The sequence below is a fragment of the Rutidosis leptorrhynchoides genome, chromosome 2, assembly GCF_046630445.1.
Source record: "Rutidosis leptorrhynchoides isolate AG116_Rl617_1_P2 chromosome 2, CSIRO_AGI_Rlap_v1, whole genome shotgun sequence".
NCBI lineage: Eukaryota > Viridiplantae > Streptophyta > Magnoliopsida > Asterales > Asteraceae > Rutidosis > Rutidosis leptorrhynchoides.
Genome location: NC_092334.1, coordinates 607,228,899 through 607,250,802, shown reverse-complemented (window position 1 = coordinate 607,250,802; position 21,904 = coordinate 607,228,899). Strand labels below are relative to the sequence as shown.

The following is a 21,904-nucleotide window of genomic DNA, read 5'->3' as shown; positions in this document are numbered from 1 at the left end:
CAAGTAATCAAAGTGTATGCATGTATGCTTGACCCCAAGCAAGTATGAGTGTACGCGGAAGCATGTATCAAATATCCAATCATAAACCTGAGTAACATATAGAAAACTGTCAACGAAAAACGTTGGTGAAATCATAGGTGTTTGTAAACGTTGTTTTTGAACCACAAGATTTGATATAGTTGATTATCCAAATCATTTGCATTCCAAAAGTTGTTGTTTGTATCGCGAGCATCCAATTATCAAAATTAACTGTTTTGTACCCTGTTACGTAGTGTTAGAACATACACTATACTTAAAAATATATTTCATCCGCTAACGGTAGCGAACCGTCCGAATGAGGCTCGTCAAGCCCATGTGATCACATAATATAAGTTCACGTTTACACACTGTAAGTGTAACTAATGATAATTAAATTGAGGCTTTTTGTTCTAACTCACTGTGAAATGTTTGTTTCTGTACTTGTGTTCAAAGTATAAAGTACGTAGTATAAAACTGTATATGTTTCTCATCCCATAATTTAAAAGTATAAAAGTTGTTGAAAGATGGGACTATGATCTCACCTCGAGTGCACGAGTATAAATGTACTTCACAAAGTAAACGTGTGCATGAAAGTTGCTTAGCCTTGACCTAAACAAAGAAGTTGTATCAATTAACCGGTTACGACACATGGTCGGTCGAAATGTGTTCAATTAGTCCTATGGCTCGTTACGACTCGATTATGTAGCATGTGAATCACGTTGTCAAGTTTCATGCAAGAATCAAGTATAAAATAAGATTAGAATGATTGCATAAGTGTTTTGTTAAGTTTGACTAAAAGTCAAACTTGGTCAAAGTCAACGAAAAAGTCAACGGGGTCAGGTCGGGTATCCGACAATTTTTTTGAGGTTTTTAATCATATATAAGCATGTTGGCCAAGTTTCATGTTGATCGGGGGTGCGTAGCATAGTTGGAATTAAACAAAAATGCGTATTTTTGGACAGCCGGGGCCCGGAGCGGCGCTCCAGAACCCTGAGCGGCGCTCAAAATGGCTGTTCAGCAAGTCTGGCAGTTTTTGAACACTCAAGCACGAATCCAACTTCAAACAACCCTAACTTATGAACCGTAAACATTCAAAACACGTATCTTATATCGTTGGAAAGGTAATTTAAAGAGGAATACAACTAAATACATTTCATCAATCAAATCCATCATTAACAACAATGAAAACCTCAATAAATGATCATTATTTAACGTTTCAAGCTCAAAAATGCAAACGGTGATTCGGGAATCCAATTTACGCATACGATACGCCGTTTTGAAGGTAATGAAACATACAATACAACTAAACACTTACTAACAACATTTCATAGCATTCAATGCGTCAAAAGTTCGTTTTAAAGTTCATCAAACCCTAACCAAAATCATGAATTCAACCATTTTGCAAATGAAGCTTTTCTAAATCAACCAACACATCAAATTGAAGCTAATGATGCTAGTAACACATTTAATACATGAACTTTAACATTTAAACAACATTTAATCACTCAAAACTCAAGATTAAACACACCCATTTTTCATATTCAAACTAGTTACTCAAAACAACAAATCGAGCAAACCAAACACATATTCATGTTAGACTTGAGCCATAGACACTAATTAACACCATTTCTAGTCAAAAATACTAAGAACATGAAATCTAGAGTTTTATAAATGTTACCCAAACGAGATGAAATTGGTACCAAAATGTAGAGGATGATGAGAAGATCACGAAAATGTAATTTATTTTGATGTTTACTTGCTAGATGGGATTTAGATGATGATTCTTTACAAAAGAAGAAGATGGAGAAAATATGGAAGTAAGAAAAAGAGAGAAATGGTGGAAGATTGAAATGAGTGGTGGGTGATGACTTTGACCATTTGACCTAGTTACCACATTGGTCAATTGACAAAGTTGGTCCCTCGAGTTTAAAAGCGGGTGCGGGAATTTACCGAACGAATATTTAAAAAAAAATGCTAGAGTAAACGTGAGATGTTATAATTAAATAACGGGAATATTAGGAACGTCAGTTAACGAAAGGTACGAATTTAGATAACGGAAGATATTATCTGAAAAGAAAAAGACGGTGTTAAAATAAATTTAACGAAAAAGTGCGGGATGTTACATTACCCACACCTTAAAAGAAATTTCGTCCCAAAATTTAGTTGGAAGTAGTAGTCGTTATTTCTTCCTCGAGATCTTGCGTTGCCAATTCTACGAATAAGCGAAGGTACTTCCTTGGGCATTTCAACGAACTTTGACAGTCGGGATTTTACGTTGTTTCAGAGTTTAGTTTTCACGATTCATAGTTTCAACCGGTTCTCCTAGGAAGTGAAGTTTGTCATCGATAGTAAGTGAAATGTCCCGTTCATATTGATTATAAACGTTCTATATTAATTGATTTCGTTGCGAGGTTTTGACCTCTATATGAGACATTTTTCAAAGACTGCATTCATTTTTAAAACAACCATAACTTTTATTTTATCAATAAAGGTTTTAAAAGCATTACGTAGATTATCAAATAATGATAATATAAAATATACTGTTTACACATGACCATTACATAATGGTTTACAATAGAAATATATTACATCGACATATGTTTCTTGAATGCAGTTTTTACACAATATCATACAAACATGGACTCCAAATCTTGTCCTTATTTTAGTATACAACAGCGAAAGCTCTTAGTATTCACCTGAGAATAAACATGCTTTAAAGGTCAACAAAAATGTTGGTGAGTTATAGGTTTAACCTATATATATCAAATCGTAACAATAGACCACAAGATTTCATATTTCAATACACATCCCATACATAGAGATAAAAATCATTCATATGGTGAACACCTGGTAACCGACATTAACAAGATGCATATATAAGAATATCCCCATCATTCCGGGACACCCTTCGGATATGATATAAATTTCGAAGTACTAAAGCATCCAGTACTTTGGATGGGGTTTGTTAGGCCCAATATATCTATCTTTAGGATTCGCGTCAATTAGGGTGTCTGTTCCCTAATTCTTAGATTACCAGACTTAATAAAAAGGGGCATATTCGATTTCGATAATTCAACCATAGAATGTAGTTTCACGTACTTGTGTCTATTTTGTAAATCATTTATAAAACCTGCATGTATTCTCATCCCAAAAATATTAGATTTTAAAAGTGGGACTATAACTCACTTTCACAGATATTTTCTTCCTCGGAAATAAGACTTGGCTACGGATCGATTCACGAACCTATACAAATATGTACATATATATCAAAGTATGATCAAAATATAATTACAACCATTTTATTATATTTTAAAGATTTAAGTGTATTAATTCAGCTGTCCTCGTTAATAACCTACAACTAGTTGTCCACAGTTAGATGTACAGAAATAAATCGATATATATTATCTTGAATCAATCCACGACCCAGTGTATACACGTCTCAGGATAGATCACAACTCAAAGTATATATATTTTTGGAATCAACCTCAACTCTGTATAGCTAACTCCAACATTACTGCATATAGAGTGTCTATGGTTGTTCCAAATAATATATATACATGGGTCAATATGATATGTCAAAACATTTGCATACGTGTATATGGTATCCCAAGATTACATAATATATTAGAATACATGTATAATACAATATAAGTTAGCTAGGATATGATTTGTATAGATTTGTTAAACATTTCCCGTAGCTAAAAAGATCAAAAATATCCAATCTTGTTTTACCCATAACTTCTTCATTTTAAATCCGTTTTGAGTGAATCAAATTGCTATGGTTTCATATTGAACTCTAATTTAAGAATCAAAACAGAAAAAGTATAGGTTTATAGTCAGAAATTTAAGTTACATGTCAATTACTTAAGAGGTAGTCATTTCCGTCGAAAGAACGACATCTTGATGACCATTTTGAAAAACATACTTTCACTTTGAGTTTAACCAAGATTTTTGGATATAGTTTCATGTTCATATGAAAAATAATTTTTCCAGAAGAACAACTTTTAAATCAAAGTCTATCATAATTTTTAGTTATCCAAACCAAAACAGCCCCCGGTTTCACTACGACGGCGTATATCCGATTTTATGGCGTTCATCGTGTTTCCAGGTTTTAAATCATTAAGTTAGCATATCATATAGATATAGAACATGTGTTTAGTTGATTTTAAAAGTCAAGTTATAAGGATTAACTTTTATTTGCGAACAAATTTAGAATTAACTAAACTATGTTCTAGTGATTACAAGTTTAAACCTTCGAATAAGATAGCTTTATATGTATGAATCGAATGATGTTATGAACATCATTACTACCTCAAGTTTTCAGGATAAAACTACTGGAAATGAGAAAAATAGATCTAGCTTCAAAGGATCCTTGGATGGCTTGAAAGTTCTTGAAGCAGAATCATGACACGAAAACAGTTCAAGTAAGATTTTCACTCGAAATAAGATTGTTATAGTTGTAGAAATTGAATCAAAGTTTGAATATGAATATTACCTTGAATTAGAAAGATAAACTACTATAAATAACAAAGGTTCCTTGATCTTAGATGATTACTTGGAATGGATTAAAAAGCTTGGAAGTAGACTTGCAAACTTGGAAGTATTCTTGATTTTTATGAAACTATACTTATGGAATTTATGAAGAACACTTAGAACTTGAAGATGGAACTTGAGAGAGATCAATTAGATGAATAAAATTGAAGAATGAAAGTGTTTGTAGGTGTTTTTGGTCGTTGGTATATGGATTAGATATAAAGGATATGTAATTTTGTTTTCATGTAAATAAGTCATGAATGATTACTAATATTTTTGTAATTTTATGAGATATTTCATGCTAGTTGTCAAATGATGGTTCCCACATGTATTAGGTGACTCACATGGGCTGCTAAGAGCTGATCATTAGAGTGTATATACCAATAGTACATACATCTAAAAGCTGTGTATTGTACGAGTACGAATACGGGTGCATACGAGTAGAATTGTTGATGAAACTGAACGAGGATGTAATTGTAAGCATTTTTGTTAAGTAGAAGTACTTTGATATGTGTTTTAAAGTCTTTCAAAAGTGTAAGAATACATATTAAAACACAACATGTATATACATTCTAATGGAGTCGTTAAGTCTTCGTTAGTCGTTACATGTAAGTGTTGTTTTGAAACCTTTAAGTTAACGATCTCAATTAATGTTGTTAACCCAATGTTTATTATATCAAATGAGATGTTAAATTATTATGTTATCATGATATTATGATGTATGAATATCTCTTAATATGATATATACATTAAAATATCGTTACAACGATAATCGTTACATATAAGTCTCGTTTCGTAATTCTTGAGTTAGTAGTCTTGTTTTTACATATGTAGTTCATTGTTAACACACTTAATGATATATTTAAATATCATTTTATCATGTTAAATATAGTGTATCAATATCTTAATATGATACATATGTATTTAGTAGACGTTATCATAACGATAATCGTTATATATATCATTTCGAGTTTCTTAACTTAGTAATCTCATTTCTTATGTATATCACACATTGTTAATATACTTAGTGAGATACTTACTCATCATAATCTCATGTCAACCATATATATGTGTCTATATATACCACAACATGTAGTTTTTACAAATTTATAACGTTTGTGAATCGCCGGTCAACTTGGGTGATCAATTGTCTATATGAAACTTATTTCATTTAATCAAGTCTTAACAAGTTTGATTGCTTAACACGTTGGAAACATTTAGTCATGTAAATATCAATCTCAATTAATATATATAAATATGGAAAAGTTCGGGTCACTACAGTACCTACCCGTTAAATAAATTTCGTCCCGAAATTTTAAGCTGTTGAAGGTGTTGACGAATCTTCTGGAAATAGATGCGGGTATTTCTTCTTCATCTGATCTTCAAGCTCCTAGGTGAACTCGGGTCCTCTACGAGCATTCCATCGAACCTTAACAATAGGTATCTTGTTTTGCTTAAGTCTCTTAACCTCACGATCCATTATTTCGATGGGTTCTTCAATGAATTGAAGTTTTTCATTGATTTAGATTTCGTCCAACGGAATAGTGAGATCTTCTTTAGCAAAATATTTCTTCAAATTCGAGACGTGGAAAGTGTTATGTACAGCCGCGAGTTGTTGAGGTAGCTCCAATTGGTAAGCTACTTGTCCGACACGATCTATAATCTTGAATGGTCCAATGTACCTTGGATTTAGTTTCCCCCGTTTACCAAATCGAACAATGCATTTCCAAGGTGAAACCTTAAGCATGACCATTTCTCCAATTTCAAACTCTATATCTTTTCTTTTACTGTCCGCGTAGCTCTTTTGTCGACTCTGGGCAGTTTTCAATCGTTGTTGAATTTGGATGATTTTCTCGGTAGTTTCTTGTATTATCTCCGGACCCGTAATTTGTCTATCCCCCACTTCATTCCAACAAATCGGAGACCTGCACTGTGATGACCCGGAAATTTCTGACCAAATTTAAACTTAATCTTTGTATGAATAACATTTTTGACACGATAAGCAAAGTCTGTAAAACTGAATCTCAAAATTTTTGAACTACTTTTATATATTTAAATACCATTCGGTTGTTTTCGACGATTCGCGAACAATTATATGTAAATAGATACATATATACTATAACTTAAAAAGGTAACAATGTATTAATTGTTTGATACCGTACATTAAACTTATTGGTTTAAATATCTATTTGAATATATATGATAAGTTGAAATATTTATTATTAAAATTTATTTATAAATAACTTCCAATGTGTATTTAAAAACTGATTTATGTATATTAAAAAGATATATACATATATATAATTTAAAGTTATTTAGTAAACGATAGTAACATTCGTTTATTGATTCGATTGATATTTAGATAAGTTAACTAAAGCGTTTAAGATGAACCAGTAAAACACTAATTTGCTACAGTATTTTCAAATTGCTACAGTACCCAAAATGCTACAGTGTTTTCGAAAATCACTATTTACTACAGTGAAATTGACTTTGCTACAGTGAATTGCTACAGTAAAAATTGACTTTGCTAAAGAGAAGGTTTGGAACTGAAAAACGGATTGAGTAAAGTATGAAAGAGGCTGTGGATAAATCACAAAGACTGAACCTGCCTTCAAAGAATCCAAATTATTCAGTATCTGCTGAAGCCGTTAACGAATACCTTGCTTCCGAATCTAAACCCTTGCGGACAATATTCTTCATCATCCTCTGATATTAGAAATTCTAAGATATCATCGTATCTTTCATTATAAATATCCTCCATATATCTGGAGATAATTCTATAATCATTCTTATCGAAAATCAATTTTCTCCTTGCGATATCTGTGTAACATCATAAAAGAAACTATTTTAGTTTCTAAATTCTAAAACCTTCGAGTTTAAAATATGAATATTTTTGAAGTGGTGTTGGGAACTGAAGCATGAGTTAGTATAATATAATGACACTTGATCAACGTGATTATATTACAGTAAGTCATGCTGAGTTTCTAAAGGAACGTGATAAAGGTTCACAGATCCTACCCTCATTATAAACCATGTTACATAACTCTTTCATTCTATTTAACCTCTAAACTATCAAGAAAATATTTTCTTAATGACTCAGTTTTTTTTGAGGTATTCTGCTAATTTGACAAGTCAGATTGTGCTATTACCATTTCTTTTTTAGAACATTAATTATGTTCATTTCAAAATTCATACCTACGAATTCTGGACCATTATTCGCTTGATTTAAAGTCGGGAAGATAAAACAAAAGCATGAAGCTTCAAAATATCAATGGGAGTATATATAAATCACAGTAAATTAGAGAGAGTATTAACTGTGGATGTCAATGATTATGGAAAAACAGAAGCAGAGACATCGAAATATAAGGAAAGATATAAAACCCAACAACCACCCAGAAATTACAAACCGTGTATATCAATGCGTATAGCAATATAAAGACATGGGAGAATGAAAAATACTATAACCCCAAGGTAATGGTAGAAGAAAGTAATTTCCTCTAGTGGTAGATGAAAAAGAAGAATGACAGATATGAAAGTTAGGAGTATATCAAGAATCAGAACTGGATGAAGCATTTCACAATCTTTTGAAAGTATGAAATGAGGAAGAAGATGTAGGAGTAGTGAAAATAATGAAACGGAAGAGGTCAATTTATAGCAAAATATCGGACGCAGCAATAGAGGCAGATTACGCATTTAATCAAAGAAAATTCTAATTTCCGAAAATTCCAAAAAAAAAAAATTCAAATCTTATTTAAATTATGAAGATTTTCTATTCCTTAAAATCCGGAAATCAATCGTTACTACATCAAGAGATAAGACGCATCTCTATTCTCCATTTCACTTGATTATGATAACTTCTCTCATACACTTCGAGTAATTGGATTATTTTATCCATATTATTCAAACATAGATAAAACTCTATTATCAACTCATATTCGTCATTAAAATATTTTTATTGTTAGCCATGACGACCTCACTCAAATTTCGGGACGAAATTTCTTTAACGGGTAGGTACTGTGATGACCCGGAAATTTCTGACCAAATTTAAACTTAATCTTTGTATGATTAACATTTTCGACACGAGAAGCAAAGTCTGTAAAACTGAATCTCAAAATTTTTGAACTACTTTTATATATTTAAATACCATTCGGTTGTTTTCGACGATTCGCGAACAATTATATGTAAATAGATACATATATACTATAACTTAAAAAGGTAACAATGTATTAATTGTTTGATACCGTACATTAAACTTATTGGTTTAAATATCTATTTGAATATATATGATAAGTTGAAATATTTATTATTAAAATTTATTTATAAATAACTTCCAATGTGTATTTAAAAACTGATTTATGTATATTAAAAAGATATATACATATATATAATTTAAAGTTATTTAGTAAACGTTAGTAACATTCGTTTATTGATTCGATTGATATTTAGATAAGTTAACTAAAGCGTTTAAGATGAACCTGTAAAACACTAATTTGCTACAGTATTTTCAAATTGCTACAGTACCCAAAATGCTACAGTGTTTTCGAAAATCACTATTTGCTACAGTGAAATTGACTTTGCTACAGTGAATTGCTACATTAAAAATTGACTTTGCTAAAGAGAAGGTTTGGAACTGAAAAACGGATTGAGTAAAGTATGAAAGAGGCTGTGGATAAATCACAAAGACTGAACCTGCCTTCAAAGAATCCAAATTATTCAGTATCTGCTGAAGCCGTTAACGAATACCTTGCTTCCGAATCTAAACCCTTGCGGACAATATTCTTCATCATCCTCTGATATTAGAAATTCTAAGATATCATCATATCTTTCATTATAAATATCCTCCATATATCTGGAGATAATTCTATAATCATTCTTATCGAAAATCAATTTTCTCCTTGCGATATCTGTGTAACATCATAAGAGAAACTATTTTAGTTTCTAAATTCTAAAACCTTCGAGTTTAAAATATGAATATTTTTGAAGTGGTGTTGGGAACTGAAGCATGAGTTAGTATAATATAATGACACTTGATCAACGTGATTATATTACAGTAAGTCATGCTGAGTTTCTAAAGAAACGTGATAAAGGTTCACAGATCCTACCCTCATTATAAACCATGTTACATAACTCTTTCATTCTATTTAACCTCTAAACTATCAAGAAAATATTTTCTTAATGATTCAGTTTTTTTTGAGGTATTCTGCTAATTTGACAAGTCAGATTGTGCTATTACCATTTCCTTTTTAGAACATTAATTATGTTCATTTCGAAATTCATACCTACGAATTCTGGACCATTATTCGCTTGATTTAAAGTCGGGAAGATAAAACAAAAGCATGAAGCTTCAAAATATCAATGGGAGTATATATAAATCACAGTAAATTAGAGAGAGTATTAACTGTGGATGTCAATGATTATGGAAAAACAGAAGCAGAGACATCGAAATATAAGGAAAGATATAAAACTCAACAATCACCCAGAAATTACAAACCGTGTATATCAATGCGTATAGCAATATAAAGACACGGGAGAATGTAAAATACTATAACCCCAAGGTAATGGTAGAAGAAAGTAATTTCCTCTGGTGGTAGATGAAAAAGAAGAATGACAGATATGAAAGTTAGGAGTATATCAAGAATCAGAACTGGATGAAGCATTTCACAATCTTTTGAAAGTATGAAATGAGGAAGAAGATGTAGGAGTAGTGAAAATAATGAAACGGAAGAGGTCAATTTATAGCAAAATATCGAACGCAGCAATAGAGGCAGATTACGCATTTAATCAAAGAAAATTCTAATTTCCGAAAATTCCAAAAAAAAAAAAATCAAATCTTATTTAAATTATGAAGATTTTCTATTCCTTAAAATCCGGAAATCAATCGTTACTACATCAAGAGATAAGACGCATCTCTATTCTCCATTTCACTTGATTATGATAACTTCTCTCATACACTTCGAGTAATTGGATTATTTTATCCATATTATTCAAACATAGATAAAACTCTATTATCAACTCATATCCGTCATTAAAATATTTTTATTGTTAGCCATGACGACCTCACTCAAATTTCGGGACGAAATTTCTTTAACGGGTAGGTACTGTGATGACCCGGAAATTTCTGACCAAATTTAAACTTAATCTTTGTATGATTAACATTTTCAACACGATAAGCAAAGTCTGTAAAACTGAATCTCAAAATTTTTGAACTACTTTTATATATTTAAATACCATTCGGTTGTTTTCGACGATTCGCGAACAATTATATGTAAATAGATACATATATACTATAACTTAAAAAGGTAACAATGTATTAATTGTTTGATACCGTACATTAAACTTATTGGTTTAAATATCTATTTGAATATATATGATAAGTTGAAATATTTATTATTAAAATTTATTTATAAATAACTTCCAATGTGTATTTAAAAACTGATTTATGTATATTAAAAAGATATATACATATATATAATTTAAAGTTATTTAGTAAACGATAGTAACATTCGTTTATTGATTCGATTGATATTTAGATAAGTTAACTAAAGCGTTTAAGATGAACCTGTAAAACACTAATTTGCTACAGTATTTTTAAATTGCTACAGTACCCAAAATGCTACAGTGTTTTCGAAAATCACTATTTGCTACAGTGAAATTGACTTTGCTACAGTGAATTGCTACATTAAAAATTGACTTTGCTAAAGAGAAGGTTTGGAACTGAAAAACGGATTGAGTAAAGTATGAAAGAGGCTGTGGATAAATCACAAAGACTGAACCTGCCTTCAAAGAATCCAAATTATTCAGTATCTGCTGAAGCCGTTAACGAATACCTTGCTTCCGAATCTAAACCCTTGCGGACAATATTCTTCATCATCCTCTAATATTAGAAATTCTAAGATATCATCGTATCTTTCATTATAAATATCCTCCATATTTCTGGAGATAATTCTATAATCATTCTTATCGAAAATCAATTTTCTCCTTGCGATATCTGTGTAACATCATAAAAGAAACTATTTTAGTTTCTAAATTCTAAAACCTTCGAGTTTAAAATATGAATATTTTTGAAGTGGTGTTGGGAACTGAAGCATGAGTTAGTATAATATAATGACACTTGATCAACGTGATTATATTACAGTAAGTCATGCTGAGTTTCTAAAGAAACGTGATAAAGGTTCACAGATCCTACCCTCATTATAAACCATGTTACATAACTCTTTCATTCTATTTAACCTCTAAACTATCAAGAAAATATTTTCTTAATGATTCAGTTTTTTTTGAGGTATTCTGCTAATTTGACAAGTCTTTCATGCTAACTCTTTCATGCTACAGTAACTTTGCTACAGTAAAACACTATTTCAAAATGAAACTGTGTGTATTATATATATATATATATATATATTAACAAATAGCAAGACGATGATTTATAGAAGTAAATGACCAAAACACTCAAATGTATAAGTTATACCTCGAGTGGTATAGTTTATGGATGATTTAAGACTATATTTTTACAAAGGTACGATTCACGAAACGTAAAGTACAAGTTTTCTCAGTATACGATAGGACGTTCGAAAAACCGGAACCGGGACATAAGTCGAGTGACGACGTACGACTTATCGGAACAAAAATTACAAGTTAACTATGCACGTGAATATAATATAATATATAATTAATTATATAAATTAAATATATTATATTTATATTTATATTAAATAATCATGTCGACAAGCAAAAATACAAACGATTGTGAGCTGACTGAGGGGCTCATGCGATCGCATGAGAATCCCATACAAACCTCATACGATCGCATGAGGTGCTGGGACAGAAATGTTCCAATAAATTGATCGATTTCTGTTTCATTTTCTAATCTATATCGATATATATATATATATATATATATATATATATATATATATATATATATATATATATATATATATATTATTATTATTATTATTATTAAGATTAATATTATTATTATTAGTATATACATAAAATACTACGACGAGGTTATGTCCAAATGATTTCAAAAATGGTTTTTAAGCGGGATAGAGCTAAGGAAATTATGGGTAATGTTCGGGGGTATATTTATGAATCAAACCTAGTGTTTATCATCTCCGTTACGTCTACGTACTTTCCTACAATATTGATTCTCAATATTGATACGTTGAGATCTACGGTTATTTGGTAATCCGTGTTTCGATCACATTTTGGTGAACGACTTTATATGCTGCTAAGGTGAGTTTCATTTGCTCCCTTTTTAATTGCTTTTGCAATATATATTTTTGGGCTGAGAATACATACACTTTATTTTAAACGCAATGGATACAAGTACATACTAAATTCTACACCGAGTTTGAACCGAAAATCCCTTAGCTTTGGTAACTAGTAACTGCCAGTTATAAGAACTGGTGGGCGCGAGTAGTTATATATGGATCCATAGGGTTTGATATCCCCGTTCGAGCTAGAGCACTAGCCTTTTAACGGACGTATGCTATTTGAGAAGTGTACACGTTGGTTTACGTGTATTATTAAGATGATTATACAAAGGGTACAAATTATATATACGTTAAGTTTAGTTACCAGGGTGCTCAATTTTGTAGAATATTTTGATAAACGTTTCTGGATGAAACAACTGAAATCTTGTGATCCACCTTTATATACAGATTATACGAAACATTAAAATTATGAACTCACCAACCTTTGTGTTGACACTTGTTAGCATGTTTATTCTCAGGTTTCCTAGAAGTCTTCCGTTGTTTTCTTAGATATTAGACAAGCTATGTGCATGGAGTCTTACATGACATATTTTTCAAGGAAACGTTGCATTCACCAAATCATCACCATGTATCTTATTTTGACTGCATTGTCAACGGAAGTACTGTTGTAAACTATTATTTATGGTGATTGTCTATATGTAGAAATCATCAGATGTCGAAAACCTTTGATTTAAATATTCATTTATGGTGTGCCTTTTCAAAAGAATGCAATGTTTACAAAACGTATCATATAGAGGTCAAATACCTCGCAATGAAATCAATGAATGACGTGTTCGTCCATATGGATTTGGAGCGATCGTCACATGCACTTTCTACCATAAAGTGCCTCAAATGGCGCCATCTCAATACTAGAATGATAACTGTTGTTGTAGGAAAATTCTGCTAACGGTAGGTGTCGATCCCAACTATTTCCGAAATCAATAACACATGCTCGTAGCATGTCTTCAAGCGTTTGTATCGTCCTTTCGCTCTGCCTATCAGTTTGTGGATGATAGGCAGTACTCATGTTTAGACGAGTCCCCAATGCTTGTTGCAACGTCTGCCAGAACCTTGAAACAAATCTACCATCTCTATCAGAGATAATAGAGATGGGTATTCCATGTATGGAGACAACCTCCTTCAAATACAATCGTGCCAACTTCTCCATTTTGTCATCATCTCTCATTGGCAGGAAGTGTGCTGACTTGGTGAGACGATCAACTATTACCCAAATAGTATCATAACCACTTGCAGTCCTTGGCAATTTAGTAATGAAATCCATGGTAATGTTTTCCCATTTCCATTCCGGGATTTTAGGTTGTTGTAGTAGACCTGATGGTTTCTGATGTTCAGCTTTAACCTTAGAACACGTCAAACATTCTCCTACATATTTAGCAATATCGGCTTTCATACCTGGCCACCAAAAGTGTTTCTTGAGATCTTTATACATCTTCCCCGCTCCGGGATGTATTGAATATCTGGTTTTATGTGCTTCCTTAAGTACCATTTCTCTCACATCTCCAAACCTTGGTACCCAAATTCTATCAGCCCTATATCGGGTTCCGTCTTCCCGAATATTAAGATGTTTCTCTGATCCTTTGGGTATCTCATTCTTCAACTTTCCTTCTTTTACAACTGATGTGTGCAGCGGTGTATACAAAATAGTTATATTTTTGCTACGAAATACTATTAAATACGATACAATTTTACACAAGTTATTTATTTATTTATAGAGTGGATATACCTAAACCTTGTTACAACACTTATAGGCAGTGTACCTAACCGTAGAGTAGTGTAGTTTTTAGTAAGTACGGTTCATTCCAAAGGGAGCTAGCTGAGTTTAACGCTATATTTTTAACAACTATATTTATATAAAATATATATAATTATACATAGTAATATTATTATAAAAGGGGGTTTTTACCGTTTAATGGCCGGTTTGTCGATTTTATATTTTAAGCGTAAAGATAAATGACGATAATATAAATGACAGAATTTAAATTGCGATAAAGTAAATTGCAGTAATTAAAATGACAGTAAATAAAGGTACGATGAAATATGAAATAAAACAATTATGCTTATTTAAACTTCCGTAACCATGATGTTTGACGTTTTGATTTTAATTAATTGTTACCCGGGTTAATTGTCCTTTGTCCTGGTTTATTTGATACCTATTTGGTTTTTGTCCATAATAGTCCATCGGTCATAATTATAAAATGCTCGTCAGATTAACCTTATTTCCGAAGTCAAATATTCCAACTAATTAGGGATTCGAACTGTAACAAGGTTTTAATACTTTGTTTAATGATTACACCAGGTTATCGACTGCGTGTAATCCAAAGTTTTATTACTTTGTTAACAATTACATCAATTATCCTTGTATGTAATCCACCCCTGTTTTAATGAGATATGAATATTAATTTACCCACTTGATCAGAATGAATAATCAATTACCCAACCCGAATAATTAATTAAATGATCGTAAACGATGTCGTATAAACGTCACTAAATAGGACATTCGTAATCAATTTAATAATTATTAGTTTAACTAATTTGAAGATAGGTTCGACAGGTTCTAATGAGTTGTCGTTCAATTAGACAATACCCCATACCTATTAATAGTCAATAGTCCAATGTCCACAAGTGTCGGTCTTTTGTCCAAACCTTAATTATGGTACAAAATCCAATAACCTCGTCTTAATATTTTAGTCCAACATCACGATTACTTTGGCTTAAATAAGCATAATAATAACTTAGTTACGAGACATTAATTTAAAAAGGAAGAACATAGCTTACAGTGATTATTTATCGCGTAGCGTTACCCGGACAGAGTTCCGACTTTAAAACCCTTAAAACATTTCTTACAATAACCCAATTATTATTAATCTTAAAATTAAAATTAAAATTATAAATATAAATATATATTACATTGATCAGAGGAAGAAGTAAAATATGGTGCACCTAAAACTCTCGAGCAAACTGCCTTTTTATAGGATGTTGGCCTGCTACAGTAACTCATGCGATCGCATGAGATTTTAGTGCAAATCTCATGCACTCGCATGGGCTCATGCACTCGCATGGGTTTTATGCCTATTTTCCATGCGATCGCATGGCCGTCAGATTCAGCTCACATATTTTTTGTTTGCTAGTTTGTCGACGTTATTTAATATAATATATAATATATAAATAATTTATATAATTATTTAAATATTATATTATATTCTTGTGCATAGTTGACTTGTAATTTTAGCTCCGTTGCGTCGCGCGTTGATAGTTGGCTCAGGTCCCAGTTTCGGATTTTCGAACGTCCTTTCGTATAATTTAATATCTTGTACTTTGTGTTTTGCGACTCGTACTCTTGTAATTTTGAGACGTTTCTCATCAATAAATTGAACCACTTGAATTATATCTTGTACATTTGAGCTTTTTGGTCATTTGCGTCTTCAAATCGTCGTTTTCTTCTTTTGTCTTCGCACTTATTTATTTAAACGAATATTACATAAAAATAGAACAATTACAACTAAAAGCTTTACATATTGGAAGGATATTGTGCCTAAATATATGTTCATTTGGAGCACTATCAAATATCCCCACACTTGAACGTTGCTTGTCCTCAAGCAATACAGAACTTGAAATAAAATCACACTTTACTCGAATCACTTTTTTTTATTCTCACAGTTTATACATCAGTGATTTTGATACAGCGGTATACACAATGATAGTAACGATGTAGTTTATAGTCCCACATGACTTATAAAAATGTAGATCCTTTAAGGAAATTGGATCTTTATGAAAACATTTGATCTTTTGAAAATTCAATCTAGCTTTTACCCTAGATAAGTTTTCCAGAATAACCCTTCACCGGTGTTTGCAAATTGTTTTTGTGGGTTTTATATTTAAAATTTTAGCTCAAAACTTGCGGTTTTGTGTCACCCACTTGCTAACCTTGTATTAGGAAAGCACACGTCCAGTATACTTGCTCCGTATATTACCTTTCGGTAAACTACCGTCCGGTTGTAAAGGAAAGCGTTGAACAAGCAACTGTTAAGGCAATGTCTAATGACATGCAGATGTTCATGGTCTAAAATGTGTCGGATGTAATTACTATCCTTTGTAGGAGCAATAGTAAAGATCACCCTATAGTTTTTCGGTCTGGCACAAGGTCCTGTCTTCGACCATGCTATGCAACCACCGTTCTTACGGTTGACACCCGAATTGGTTCAGGTGACCTAATGAATTCCAGGTGAATTCTTAGGATTTTACGTTCAATGGTAATGAACGCATTGAAAATGGGTTTTCAGAAAACAAATCGGTTTTAATTTGATCAAAATATTTTCTCGTTCAAGCTCGAGTTTAGATATCATCGAATTCCATGAGTTTGTAATTCTCAATCTTTAAGGTCAATCTCAAGGATTGAGTAATATCAGGCTTAAAAGCTGATTTTTTAATCTTTTAAGGAGATTATCCTTTCAGGGGGTCTGATTCATTAGTCTTATCAAGCTAATTTGCACGGCGCCCTTCCCATTTTACGAGACAGATCCTCTCATGGTTAGGATAAGTCTGACCACTTGGCGACCCTGTTTGATGCTGAGGTCCGTGGATTTCCTGCTGATTTTAGAGATGACTTTTCTAGATTTTTCGTCAACCTACAGCTAGTCTGGACGACAACTTCCTGACCTAAATCAAGAAGCGCGTGTCTTTTTCGGAAGACTTTACTTCCTTTTAATGATTTAATTGATTCATCGTGTACATCCATCTTTCTTTCAAATATATTACAGTAAATCGGGTAAAACTGATTAAAATCGTCCAAAACAAAAGTACCTGTAATAATCTTGTACAAACATATGTGATATGTGTTTTAAATAACTTGGTAAATTCTTCCCACACTTAGCTTTTATTTATTTTTTTTCTTTGCCTTTTTATTCTCCTCTATTCCATTTTAAATGAATTCTAACGTTTTTGATTATTTCTCTATTTATATTCTCTCCGAGGTAACAATAATTTCAGCATTAACACCTAGTTTTATCGTTCATAAATATGTATAAACATGATTTCGAATTCATTTAGTTGAAATTTTTTCAAATTTTTACAAAATTTGGCAATTAAACTAAGTGTAAACCCGAGAGAATTTATAACCCTTCCCCAAACTTGAGATCATGCAATGCCCTCATTTGCATGAAATCAGACTATAATTATAAATTCATGAGGGTGATTAGTGTAGAAAAGTGATTAAAAATACCGAGCTTGCAAACATATTATTTTATATTACATTTGATATTTTGCGTCTTGTCATCAAAATTAGTGGCTTTTATTGAACTTAATGTCAGTCTTTAAAAGTGCGCTGTTTTACCCTGTTTTGTATATAAGATAAACTACAAACATATATATAATATATATATGAATATATATATATATATATATATATATATATATATATATATATATATATATATATATTATAAAACCTTTATTTATTAAAACAATTTAAATGAATAATTTTTTAAAATTTTGTTTCCTTTTATTTTAGGTAGTTTCGGTATGTTTACCTAGTCCGTCCCTCGACAATATTTAAAATTTGTCGTTTTTAAAGCGATTGTTTTAAAAGCAAAGATTTTTTTTTGTGGGTTTTTTAATTTTTTTTGGTATACTTTAGATCAATAAAATTAAAAATAATGATAACAAAATTTTTCGCCCCGCCCTCGGGTAAAGCAATTTCGGTTCCATGACCTAATCTTTAACTTACGATGAATTTTAGAAATCATTTTTTAAACTTAATGAAATAAAGTAATTTTTGTTTTTAAATTCACACAAAACTTAAATTTAAAAAGCATATTAATTTCATACAAAATCTATAAAATAAAAAATTTGAATGGAGGGAGAAAACTAGTTCTTTAGTGTCTGCTAGTGGAAAAAACCAATCGGATTCAATTCTCGGAACTACACGAGAACAGAACAACTAACTCTAGACAACGTTTTCCTTTTAGAACATTTGAATCTCCCCACACTTAGGTAGCTGTGGTGTCGAAATTGTAATTAACTTCATCGTCAATTTCTCTTGGACCATAATCAACTTGCATATCTGTGACTTTTGCTTTAAGCCATTGGTCGGATTCCTGTGTAATATCCATAAATTCAACTAGTTTCGCCTTTTCTTTAGGCGATAGATTGGATACTAATCGGTTACATAACTTAAAATTCCCCTTGGTTCTAGCATCACGAATCCGTTTAATAAGTTTCTTCATTGAACTATTAATAACGGGGTCATTTAATTTTGTATCAACAACGGGGTTCTTTGTTATCAATTTATCATTAGGTGTTACTTCATTTTCCACACACTTAGGCATTTTATTATTGTTAATCACTACCGTTGGAGTTGGTAAAATAATATGCTTCTCATCGATCGTTTTTATTGGTTCAACGGTTTTGGTTGGTGGAGATTTAGACTTTCGACTCACAAAGGTGATCGATTTTTCATCATTACTAAGTGTCATTCTACCCTCTCTTACATCAAATAACGCCCCAGTGGACGCTAAGAATGGTCGACCTAAAATTAGAGGAATGTTTGGGTCCTCTTCTATGTCAATGACAATAAATTCGACTAGAAAGGTTAAATTACCTACTTGAATGGGTAGGTTGTCAGCAATTCCAACTGGGTGCCTAATGGTTTGATCAAAGAGTCGAACACTCATTTCCGTTGGATTTAACTCACCTACTCTTAATCTCTTATATAATGAAAGAGGCATAACACTCACACTTGCACCTAAATCTGCTAGTGCATCATACATGACACAATCACTAAGTAGACAAGGAACAATAAATTCACCCGGATCACCCAACCTAGGTGGAACTTTTGATGGAACTGTCTTCACCGGATTTATTTTTACGGTTTTTGTTTCTTGCACTTTCTTATTCTTCTTATTCTTTCCAGAGGTATCACAAACTTTATTACCTATTACTTGCTCATACTCAACTCCTTTTCTTGGAAACGGGATGGGTGGTCTGTATGGTGCCACCACTGGCTTTACATACTCGGGTGGTGGTGGTGTTGTAACTTCTTCATTGTTACTTACATCTAAAACCTTCCCATCTTCTGATGATGGTTTTTCAGAATTTTTTGACACCATGTTAACATTCTCACTCCGAGGATTTACTTCAGTATTACTCGGTAGCTTTCCTTGTTCCCTCTCACTCATCATGCTAGCAAGAGTACCTACGTGTTTTTCTAGATTCAAAATGGAAGCTTGTTGAGTTTTTAATGACTGATCAAACCTCTCATTTGTTTGGGTTTGAGATGTAATAAATTGTGTTTGAGATTCCATTAGCTTTGCCATCATTTCTTCCAGATTTGACTTTTTCTCTTCGGTTTATTGTGGTGGTTTATACAAGCTAGGTCTTTGTTGATTGAAAGTGTTGTTTTGAGTTGGTTGGTTATTCGGACCTTGTTGATTGTACGAGTTATTGTTGGGTCCATTTGAATTGTAAAGAATGTTTTAATTTCGATTAAAGTTTGGCCTTGGCGGTTGATAATTATTTTGATAATTATTTCCCGGCCTTTGGTTCATGTAGGAAACATTCTCATGTTGTTCCATCGTTTGTTCAACATTACAATCTTTCGTTAAGTGTGGTCCACCGCATTGCTCACAACTGATTCGTATTGCGTGAATATCTTTAGTCATCTTTTCCATTCGTCTTTCAAAAGCATCTATTTTTGCGGAAACGGAATCAAAGTCATGGCTAGAATCGGCTCTAGCCGCTTTAGATGAACGAAAGATATCTTTTTCTTGGTGCCACTCATGTGAGTGGGAGGGTGTGTTATCAATGATTTTGTGAGCTTCGGTTGCGGTTTTCTTCATAATGGAACCACCAGCTGCTATGTCGATGTCTTTTCGTGTAGCAATGTCGCATCCTTGGTAGAATATTTGTACTATTTGATAAGTGTCTAAACCATGTTGCGGACATCCTCTTAACAATTTTCTAAATCTTGTCCATGCCTCATATAGAGTTTCATTTGGCTTTTGTGTGAACGTAACAATTTCTCCTTGAAGTCTCACAGCTTTAGATGCCGGAAAGAATTGTTTATGAAAATTTTCAACTAAAACGTCCCATGTATCAATCGCCCCTTCAGGTAACGATTCTAACTAATCTTTGGCTTCTCCCTTTAAAGTTCAGGGAAATAACATGAGATAGATCTGTTCATCCTTAACTTCTCTGATTTTGAATAGAGTACAGATCCTATTAAATGTTCGAAGATGTTCATTTGGATCTTCTTTTGGCGTACCACTATATTGGCATTGATTAGTTACCATGTGTAGGATTTGTCCTTTGATTTTATTATCTGGCGCATTAATGTCTGGCTTAATAATGGCGTGTCCTTGGCCCGTGCGTGTGGCTCTCATTCGGTCTTCCATACTTAGAGGTTCTGTTACTTCCATAATTGAATTTGTTGAATAAGAATCACCAGAGGATTCTGATTTAATGGTTTCTTCCTCAACAATCTCTGGATGAGTAATTTGTGGTTCCGGAGGAATGATTAGTGGTTCAGGATCTTTGAATTGTCCTTGAATATTCTCCGGATTCGCAATTGTGAGGTCGGGTTCAAAAAATGGATTATCGGAAATTTGAATTGGAGTACTTGGTCGACTAGATGACGATTTTAAAGAAAAATCAACGGTGACAATATTGGCTAGATGTCTTGATCGAGTTACATGTGGTGAACTTATGAAAGGTGGTGAACGTTTTGCTCGGTGCATTCACAGAATATCCTATTAGTTATAAAAGATAAAAATTATATAAGTTATCAAATTAATAGACTTTTCTGATTTTGCCCACGTTTCGAATAGCCAATAGATGCAGCAGGTAGCCAGGACCCTTTAAATCGGAAGCCCACAACTCGCCACTAACAAATCCAACTATTACTACGAACCAGAAAATTTTGGATGTCTATCAATTTAACCGCTTAAAATAATGTTTTGTTTTGAATTTTTAGAGAAGAAATAGAAAATTCTATGTCCTAAAAACTAGAGCGTCGAGAAATAAGAAAGAAAAAGAGCGCGTCGGAAAACGTCGAAAAATAAAAGGTCGAAAAATTAAAAAAAAAA

The 21,904-nt window shown here is 32.2% G+C and overlaps 1 non-coding gene across 1 annotated transcript; it reads left to right on the top strand.

The window, feature by feature from the left end:
- Positions 1 to 20,747: 20,747 nt before the first annotated feature.
- On the top strand, positions 20,748 to 20,854 carry LOC139895107 (small nucleolar RNA R71). Its single transcript, XR_011775573.1, has one exon. It is a non-coding gene; the product is annotated as a small nucleolar RNA R71 (small nucleolar RNA).
- Positions 20,855 to 21,904: the final 1,050 nt, after the last annotated feature.